Source organism: Cyprinus carpio, chromosome B22 (genome assembly GCF_018340385.1).
Source record: "Cyprinus carpio isolate SPL01 chromosome B22, ASM1834038v1, whole genome shotgun sequence".
NCBI lineage: Eukaryota > Metazoa > Chordata > Actinopteri > Cypriniformes > Cyprinidae > Cyprinus > Cyprinus carpio.
In genome coordinates, this window is record NC_056618.1 from 12,987,469 (window position 1) to 12,998,225 (window position 10,757).

The window sequence follows — 10,757 nt, forward strand, 5'->3', positions numbered from 1 at the left end:
TGATGGGTCTAAAGATCCCAACAATGGCAGAACAGGAGCGACAGTGAATATTCCACAATATAACATCAAAATTAAAAGAAGAACTTCTGATTATCTTGCAGTGTATACTGTTGAACTCACTGCCATTGCTTTAGCTCTTAATTGGTTGTTTATGAATTATATTGGGGGCATAAACAGAGCTGTAGTTGCCTCAGACAGTCAAGCTGCATTATTGAGCATAAAAAACAGGAAAGTCATGCAGACTAGATCTATTATACAAAACTTTTACTATATATTGTTTCAGCTGCATAGTAAAGGGTGTTTGTGTTCAGTTTGTTTGGGTCCCTGCCCCATGTAGGTATTGATGGAAATGAAGATGTGGATATTCTAGCTAAACAGGCCTTGAAATTGGATGACGTGACACATCAATGTCCCTCTATGCAAAGCTGACGGGAAATCTATTATTCAGGAAAAAGTGATTGGGATGTGGCAAGAGCAGTGGGATAGTAATGACACTGGCAGACATCTTTACTGTGTGCAAAGAAATGTGGGAGGGGGTAGATCTAGGGATGGAAGTAGGAGAGAAGAGGCAATGCTGACACGTTTAAGGATTGGCCATTCAGGTCTCAATAGATCTTTATTCCGTATAGGGAAACATCAGACAGGAGGTTGTGATTATTGCGGTCAGCCAGAAACAGTTGAACATGTCCTAATAGAGTGTAATAATTATATGGAAGAGCGTAGTTGTTTAACATCAGTCCTATATAAAGAAGGGAAAGCGCTTACTTTAGTTAATCTATTAGGAGATGTATCTAAAAGTGTTAAAAATCAAGTTATGAGGTTTCTCAAAAATACGGGGTTGTTCTACCGTATTTAATATGTACATATTTATATCATAAGTATGCGCATAGGTGAATAATTCCCTCTGACTATTCTCGACGACCACACTCCTGTCTGGTAGATGGCGGTAAATGCACCTTAAGTTGGTTTGCCAACCGCCAGTTAAACTCTAAAAGAAGAAGAAGAAGAAGGATAATCGGGGGAGAAGCACGAGTGAAGTCAATAATGAGCGAGCCGGAGTTGCATTGACTAGACAAAAAACCAGGCGCAGCAGAAATCTTCGGACCACTTTGTCATTTTAAAATCATTTAAAAAATTTTTTAGGACAAATCTATGATTTCAACACAAGTTTTCTGGAGGATCTGCTGCTGTTCATCCAGAAAAGTGAAAGTTTGCACGGTAAGCTTCACATTTAGTCTACTTTTTTCCGAGACCAAGTGAAAATGTGTGCTGAAAGCCCATGGTTAAGCTAGCACTAGTTGATAATTAAGATAGCTATCTAGATCAATGCGTGATAACTTAGTTCAGCTGAAAAGCACAGGCAGACACTTGAAATCCTAAAAATGATCACCTGCGTCTTTTGTAAAAAGAATTTGGATACATTAGGAGGATATGTACTTCATTGCAGAGTGCTTAGGAATGAACCCCGTTGTCTTTTCAAATGTGTTGGCGCCAACTGTAGTCAAACATTTACCACTTACGCAGCTTTCAAGGACCATTATTATCGTGTACTCAATGCACCTGCACCGCAAGCGGCTCCTATAGCTGTTGTTGCGGATTTAAAATGTGCCATTTCATTATGTTCCCGCCATTTTCACACGATGAAAGAACTAGTGTCTCACTTACATGATCATATTAGAGAGGGCAGGTCTGTGTCGTGTCCAGTAAGTGGTGTATACACACTTCTCACATGTGTAGGAAGCATGTCACCATCATGGAAGTCCTGCCACAACTTCAAGCAATAAACAAAAACATCCTGGAAGAGCACTTGCAGTCCATTGGAGTCGAGACGTATGATGATCTAATGTTCATAACGGAGGCTGATTTGTTGACTGCATTAAGACCTGTAGAAGCCAGAAAGCTTCTTTCTGTTTGGAAAAACACCACACACCACCACACAACTATTCAGAATCAAAAGCAGACATGGACATTGTGTAATATTGTACAGTGTGAATCATTATAATCTTATAAACTAAGAAAAGCTCACTATCATCTGTGGAAGCCTCATCTTCCCAATCGCTCTGTTCCACCCCAAATTTCCTCGTCAACCTCCTCCAGCAGCCCAGGACTTGACACACATTGGGATGACAACTTTGAAATTCCAATTTCCTGAGGAAGTGATGCATTCTCTGGAGAGGGGAAAAAGGCCCGGCACAAAACTGAGGCAGCAAATGGTACGGACTGTTATGACTGAGATGATGGAAAAATCATCTCAACACCCAAAATAAGAAAAAGAAAACATCAGACTGATGTCCCAGACCAGACCTAAATACAAAGTGAGTATCATATTTAAGCCTAAATATGGACTCTTTCTGTTTGTTTGAGAAGAGGTACTGTTTTCACTTTGTTAAATCCACAGTGTGTATTATGGTTAAGGCACTATGTAATTTGTTTTAAACTCTTAAAGGTGCACTGTAACTCTTTCTGGTAGAGGGTCCGTATGTATCTTGCCTTTATTCAATTAGAACTGTTTTTAATGCAAAAAAATACCTTAACACACCTGCATTCTTACTGTAAAGGGGCTCGCCTCTCCACAGACCTGACCTGTAACTTGGCCTATTGGCATCACCTGATTGTCTCTATGGAGATCGATAAGTCTTACTGTGGAACATTCCAGACAGGGAGAGTGTGCGTTGTTGTTGTGCGCCTGGCACTTAAACTTTGTTAAAAAATAACTTTTCAAACTTGCTTTGAAAAAAAAAAAAATGCATCCAGTCGTTTACAACTCTTTTGATGGCTGCTAAATAAATTTTGCAAAAGTGATATTTTCCTCTCTTGTCTTATTTCAAGATGTATTTTTTTTAAATTTACCACAATATAACTTCATTATTAAAACATAAAATACAGCATATTATGGATATTTTATGTATAATATACAGGACATCTCCATTTAAAATGCAAAGTTTTACTGTTGTTTTACCAGTTTAAATTAGTTTTTTGTTTGATATTTCCCTGTTAATTTGATTATTTATTGATGCACAATAAGCAATTATTACATGTAAAAAATACAGGAAATTGTCTATTTATATACAATGCAGTTATGTGAAATTAACACAAAAAAAAAAAGTGTAGACTTAACAATTTTTTAATGTGATTTAGCTGTCATTTCATTCACTGTAAATCAATTTACAGATTTCTTCCGTAAAGGTAATCTACAGTGCTGCTGTATTTTTTACAGGAATTCTCTGGTAACCACAGCTGCCAGCGTTTTTTTACAGCTATAACCGCAGAGACCCCAGACTGGGCAGAGAAGAGGAACGCAGGGGATAGAGGGCGAGAGGGGAGGGAGGCTATCAGGTCCACTTAGGCACTTTGTGAAAAGCCTGGCTCCATCACTCTTCTTCAATGGCTCGCTCGCGATGCTATTTACTTTGCATGCTGTAATTAAGACCTGGCAGCACTTTGCCGAGCTGTTAGGCTGACACTGTACAAAGTTACAGCTTAGAAGAGACTGTATTTCGCTGCCTTTTGTGCCTTACTTAAAAGCAACACAATGCCTCCTGTGGAACTCATTCAGATTCCAAAATAATATTGGAGAAAATCATTTTGGCATGGGCCATGATTGTGCTGACTCCGGCTTTCATCTAACACTAACTACTTCTGCAGTTGTGTGAGCTGCACCTGGTTTGATTCTGCGATGCATTTGCTCGAGATAGTTCTCTTTCCCATTAAAGACCTCTTCAAGACCAAAACATCTTCATTTGAGACCTAAGTAAACTGATTTAGTCTTCTGGTTAAGCGAAAATACAACTGATTTAGTCTTCGGATTAACTGCAAATTGATCTGGATTTTGAAGGCATCCAAGTACGATTTTAAATTGTCGTATTTTTGACAATTGATAAGAAATGTATGGAAGAGGATTAGGGCCAAGCAATAATAAAAAAAATAAAACCATCTCAAGATTAAAGTCATTATATTGCGAGATTAAACTCGTTAAATTTCGAGAAAAAAAAGTCGAAATACAATCTTGAGAATAAACTCATTAGATTTCGAGAATAAAGTCGTTGTGTTTCGAGAAAAAAACTCGTTAAATTTTTCGAGAAAAAATAGTCGAAATAATCGTGAGAATAAACTAATTTAATTTCGAGAATAAAGTCGAAATGAAATGTAGAGAATAACGCATTCGATCAGTGTTCATTGCATAGCCTATATCTTTCAGTAACAAAGAAATACTATCAACTTTAGCTAATTATGACACAATAATAATTAGCACACGAACTTTAAAGAGAAATTTGCAAGCGGCTAGGTCTTTTTAGAATAAAAAAAATCAGTCCAATTTGCGCGATGTAGGCTACTCGCTTTTGTCCAACATGAAAGGTTATCGCTGGCTTCACCCAAATGCACTCTGGCACTTGGACAGCTATGATAAATTAAAACCGTACGGCATTGCCATTAATGGTGTGTAATGTAATGCGTTTATTCTCAAGTTTGTATTTTCGACTTTTTTTTTTCGAGAAATTTAACGAGTTTTTTCTCTCGAAACACAATGACTTTAATTTCTCGATATTTCATGTGTTTATTCTCAATATTGTATTTCGACTTTTTTTCTCGAAAATTTAACGGGTTTTAAATTTCGAGAAAAAAAGTTTATTCTCGAAATTTAATGAGTTTATTCTCAAGATTGTATTTCGACTTTTTTTCTCGAAAATTAACGAGTTTAATCTCGCAATATAATGACTTTAATCTCGAGATGGTTTTATTTTTTTATCATTGGTTGGCCCTAATCCTCTTCCGTAGAAATGAAGTCATCTCAGTGGGAAAAAGCATTTTTATCCAACAAATGGTGGCTGCTATGTTTAGATCACATGACTATGACTATGGTATCAGCCTGTAATACATAAAAACGTTAAAAAAAAGTTTTGAAATGATATTTGGCAAACGTTTCCCATTTCAAATTGGTCTTGCATGCCCAAAATAGCAGCTTGCATGCGTTGCAAATAAAGCTGTCGAGTGTAACTGACTTTCCTTCAAAGAGACTTTGATAATACATAAAAAGTCAACATAAACTCTTAATCACAACTCCTTTTGCATTCGCAATCTGGTGCATTTCCGAGCTGAACAGGATGTTTAATGAGAAAAAAATGTAGGGTGAGGCTTGATTGTATCCATTGAGAATTAATTTGATTGTGAAAAGTTTGTGTTACATGCCAAAATGGATGGTTCGGTGGGTTTTGTAAGATCAGCTGAAAAGGAAAGTTGTTTCAGAGCAGTATGGAGCAAGGTTAAGAAAACAAAAAAAGATAACATGCAACATATGAGCTGTTTCGATTTCATGTTAACTTTTAAGCCCATATGTGGAAGTAGAACTTACGGTGGATGCCAAACTTGAAATGCTGTCCCCAATTTGGCGCGATGTAGGGCTACCCGCTTTTCGTTCCAACATGAAAGGTTATCGCTGGCTTCACTCAAATGCACTCTGGCACTTGGACAGCTATGATAAATTAAAAACCGTACGGTCATTTATGCCATTAATGGTGTGTAATGTAATGCGTTTTATTTCTCAAGTTTGTATTTCGACTTTTTTTTTTCGAAATTTTAACGAGTTTTTTCTCGAAACACAATGACTTTTATTCTCGATATTTCATGAGTTATTCTCAATATGGTATTTCGAACGTTTTTTTCTCGAAATTTAACGGGGTTTAATCTCGAAAACACAACGACTTTTTATCGCGAAAGTTAATGAGTTTATTCTCAAGATTGTATTTGCCGACTTTTTTTCTCGAAAATTAAACGAGTTTTAATCTCGCAATAAATGACTTTTATCTCGAGATGGTGGTTTATTATTTTTTATCATTGGTTGGCCCTAATCCTCTTCCGTAGAAATGAAGTCATCTCAGTGGGAAAAAGCATTTTATAGCCAACAAATGGTGGCTGCTATGTGTTTAGATCACATGACTAGTGACTATGGTATCAGGCTGTAATACATTAAAAACGTTACAAAAAAGTTTTGAAATGAGATATTTGGCAAACGTTTCCCATTTCAAATTGGTCTTGCATGCCCAAAATAGCAGCTTGCATGGCGTTGCAAATAAAGCTGTGGAGTGTAACTGACTTTCCTTCAAAGAGACGTTGATAATACATAAAAAGGTCAACATAAAACTCTTAATCACAACTCATTTGCATTCGTAATCTGGTGCATTCCGAGCCTGACAAGGATGTTTAATAGAGAAAAAATGTAGGGTGAGGCTTGATTGTATCCATTGAGAATTAATTTTTTGATTGTGAAAAGTTTGTGTTTACATGCCAAATAGGATGGATTCGGTGGGTTTTTGTAAGATCAGCTGAAAAGGCAAGGTTGTTTTCAGAGCAGTATGGAGCAAGGTTAAGAAAAACAAAAAAGACTAACATGCAACATATGGGCTATTTCAATTTCATGTTAACTTTTAAGCCCATATGTGGAAGTAGAACTTACGGTGGATGCCAAACTTGAAATGCTGTCCACATTTATTGATGACGACAACCATGATGAGCAGAAATGTGCACGCAAACACAGCAAGACCCACCGCTACCGACACCTATGAATGTGCAAAATTAAAAGAATATAAAAGTAATAAGTTGTGAATCATAAGACTCGTCTCTTACCCCAAACACTCTGTTCTCCAGTTTCTCCGTCTGTTGATTGGTTAGTGGGAGCTGCTCATGTTAAAGCTTTTAATGAAATGTTACTTTGTGAACATTGAGCAAAAAATAAAAAGACTTTCTTACTCAATGTTTTGTTTTGTTTTCCTGTACAAGTATCTAAACATTGTTAAAATCAAGATACAGAAGTAAAATAACTTATGATAAATGTCTTCTTTTCTGAAAAATACATTATTAAGTGACAAAAAAAAATCATATTTTCCCTTTGAAGTTTAATTTTCTGACCCCACTGGCTATTTTATTTTTTTTTCATAAATTTTTTATTAGTCATTTTACTTTTCAAGAAAACACATCTTGATTTATGAATTCTTAGATATTTGTACTAGAAAACAATGTGCAGTGAATGAGATAAATGAGCATTTTAATAGTCAAATTTTAAAAGTCAAAATAGGAATTAGATTTAGATAACTTACTCGGGTCATCAGTGAGGACTGGCGTGTGGAGAGAGATTATAACAATAAATGACTCAATGCACCACACAGCTTATGAAACACGACATGTTGTTTAATAAAATAAAATGAAAAAAGTGTAAGGTCCACGCACACGGTCCAAGGAAGGTATCCGGTGCTGGCTGAAGGAGTTATTCAATTTAGGTTAAACTCAATCTGACTCCATTTAATGATCTAATCTGACTCCATTTTAGTATGACCTCGAATTTAGGTTGAAAGGTAAATTGTTTGTTTGTCTGTCTCTAATTATTATTATTCTCACATTTGATTATTCTATTTATTCTTTAATATTATTGTACTCGTTCATTCGGGTGCTCATGCCTCTAACAAGGATACAACGTAATTTACTAGAGTCAATAATTACAGAGTAAAACAGAATTAAATCAAATGTAACAATTTATTATCAGTCAGGTAAATATGTATTCTGCCAATTACAGAATTCAAAGATATCAAATCAATACAAGACATCAGATTCTCAAAGATGAATCTAAGAGTGAAAGAGAGAGTGTTCAAATGATCAGGAAAGTCCTTTGTTCTCTTAGGGGGAAGTCGTCTCTCAGTCCAGACGGTCCGGACTCCAGCCCTTTCACCAGGAATGATGCCTTCCGGGTCAAAAGGGTTACCCGTGAACTTCCCGTTTACCGTTGCCTGGTCTCTACCCAGTTTATTCTCCACGATGAGCGTGTAGCTGCCGTTGTTGAGGTGGGTGGTCTTGTTGAGGAACAGACAGCCGTGTTGAATGGAGCCCTCGGTTGCATCTCTGATCAGTTCGGTGTAGGCGTGGAGTTTTTCGGGTCAGAGGCATGTTGTTAAACAGCCATTTGATGGTGGCGGGAGGATTGCTGTCCACAGCGAATGGCAAACACCAGCGATGTTGTGGTTCTGGGTCCTTCATGAACAAGATCCGCACTGGAACTAAACACATATAGGGGAATGAGTTCACACGTGTGCAGTGAGACAGTCACAGTATCGGCCGATGTTTGAAATTTACTTTCTATTTTTATAGCAGAGCTGTGTGCATTTGTGTATAAAAGAATTCAATTTGGTTTTGTTGATATTTATTGAAATAAAGCTGAAATAAAATATAACTATCAGACTAAATGAAAATGAATAAAAACTAAATTTAAATAAATTATAAACTTAATTAATTAAAACTAAATAAAATAATTTAAACCACTATAATTGACCATGTGTACTCAAACTAAAATTGTTTAAAAAACTAAAACATGATGCGGAATGAATGAAAGCTAAACAGAGCTATTATAGCTTGTTATAAACAAAATCCTTAAAAGACAAAAACAACAACATTTTGTTATTGGGGGAAAAAAGTTAACTGAAATAAAATAAAATATTTTATAAAATTAACTTTTTTTTCCACAATTGGAGACACAAAGACACTCTCACTTAGTTTAACTTGATGTACTAAAAATAACTGAAAGTAAAGCTGAAATAAAACTATATAGGCATTAAAAATGGCCATAAAAATACTAAAACTTTAAAATGAAAAATGGAAAATAGAAAAAAAAGTTAATTAAAATATTAATTTAAAAAAAACTTTACCAGTACTTCAGTGATATGACAATAAGCTGAATAAACAAAAAAACATTACAAATAACTAAAAATTAAATGATAGCATAAAGATAAAAATAATTATTATAATTCAAAATTCTAATAAAAAAGGGCAGATATATTTCATAATAAGTAGATAGACTTTAGTGTTAGTATATACATAGACATCTCATATGCTGTTTGCATTTAGATTTGAAAATGCACTGATTTACATTCATGCAAAATGACTGTGTTTTCCAAGAGAAAAATAAGAATGTGCATGCATGTATTAAAGAAAAATGACAGAAATGAAAAGAACAGAAAAGTTTCAGCACATACATTGAATGTCTAGCTGACACCGTGTCTTCTCCCATTCCAGCAGGATTGTCCGTCCTCACAGGTGAGGTTCTGCAGGTTGTCTCTAGACGACACGTTCCTCATGTGGAGAACCAGCTCCGAGGCTGAACCCCTGAGTCCTTGCTGTGGACAAGGATGGATATAGGCAAGATTTAACTGACTGACAAAAGTAAAACAAGTCTTCGAAGTCCTGCAACAACGTTTAATCACTCCAAGCATATTTTAGTGGACTGGGGTAAGGGGGCTTGAACGAGTATTAATTGCCCTAAGTGACTTACAAACCAGGAATACTACCAACAAAAGGCTCAGAGATATGATTGCATGTTTTTTACGTCCCAGTACCACAAGCGATCTTTATTCAAGTACGTGGTTAATCACATTGGTCAGTTTCCATTGTTACTTTCCTTGACAGCGTCCTGATCTGAAAGCAGTGTCATGTACCTGCAGGTTCCAGCTGGACTGTCTCGGATGTGCTGCTGTTCTCCAGCGGAGCGTCGTAGCTGGGCTCCAGTCACCGGACAGGTAAATGTCAGATTTCCACCTTCTTGAGTGGTCATGTGTCCGATGGGTGAATTGTGACCTCAGGAATGCCTTCAGGACCACAAACAACATTTAGCCAGTTTTAGTTATAAGGGACATTGGAGAAAGAACTAAAATGGAAGGGAAGAAGATCAGGAAATATCACAATATAAAAGTGTGGTCTACTTTAATAGAAAGTTGAAATGAACAGCATTTATTAATCACAAATTTCTGAAGTAAAGGATGACAATTTCCACAAAAACTATGAAAGCAGGGACAAGTGTTGTGCAAATTGATAATAATGAAAAATGTTGCTTTAAGCACCAAATCAGCATATTAGAGTGATTTCTAAAGGATGGGTGTGATACTGAACGGCTGAGCATCAAATGGAATACAATTACATTTCAAAGTATATTCAAAATAGAAAAACAGTTATTTTGAATTGTAATAATATTTACACAGTTTTTACTTGTATTTTTGATCAAATAAATCAAAGCCCTTAGTAAAAGAGACTTCAGATCTATTATTGTGAACAATGTCTGTGTGTAAAAACTGTAAAAACGTATCCTATCACATGGACAATTTTGTTGTCAATATCTTAAAATGCCAAAAGTATGTAATTTATCATAGATAATGATTCTTCGAAACAGGTTTCCCTTAACCGTCTTTCCATTGGGTCCGATGTCAAATGAATGAGCTAGCTCCGTCCCACTTTTTTGGCGGGGAAATCAAGAATGGCTGTGTTTATTGTCTCTCCTCTTCATTTTAAATGTGAGACAGTATTTAAAAGGAACACACTTATTATCCTGAAATATGTTTCATTCCAGATAAGAGTCACATACTGCAGTTCTCCATTTAAAACTGAAATCCAGCTGGAAATGTTTGTTGCCATTGTGCATGCAATTTTGTTGAAAATCTGGTTGGGGTGTCCGCTTTATTCCCTGTGGTTTTTCTGTGCCACTGCTGAAGCCAGTAAATGTCACATGAGCACGTGAGCCGATGTGTCCCCACAGATTCTGTGCAAAAATCAAGCAGGTGTCATTTTCTTATGCTTAATTCATGCTTTCAGAAAAATAATTACGTGCGCAGTACCTCAGATCTACATTTAAACTTTTCATCAGAGGTATATTGTTCACATTTCGCATCTCAATCACCAGCCGAGATAAAAATCTGTAAAATCTCAGGGTGCAGTGGTTAATCACAGAT

The 10,757-nt window shown here is 36.1% G+C and overlaps 1 protein-coding gene, 1 long non-coding RNA gene and 1 pseudogene across 3 annotated transcripts in view; 1 reads left to right on the top strand and 2 right to left on the bottom strand.

The window, feature by feature from the left end:
* LOC109103223 (NLR family CARD domain-containing protein 3-like) overlaps positions 1-10,757 on the bottom strand; it is a 1,793,396-nt gene that overhangs the window by 1,546,000 nt on the left and 236,639 nt on the right. The window lies entirely within an intron of this gene.
* LOC122141400 lies at positions 413-2,802 on the top strand. 2 transcript variants are annotated; one of them, XR_006157783.1, is made up of 3 exons: positions 413-1,218; positions 1,738-2,369; positions 2,577-2,802. It is a non-coding gene; the product is annotated as an uncharacterized LOC122141400 (long non-coding RNA). The 2 variants fall into 2 exon arrangements; XR_006157784.1 differs by lacking the exon at positions 413-1,218 and having other exon boundaries at positions 1,273-2,369.
* Positions 7,397-9,644, bottom strand: LOC122141613 (annotated as a pseudogene).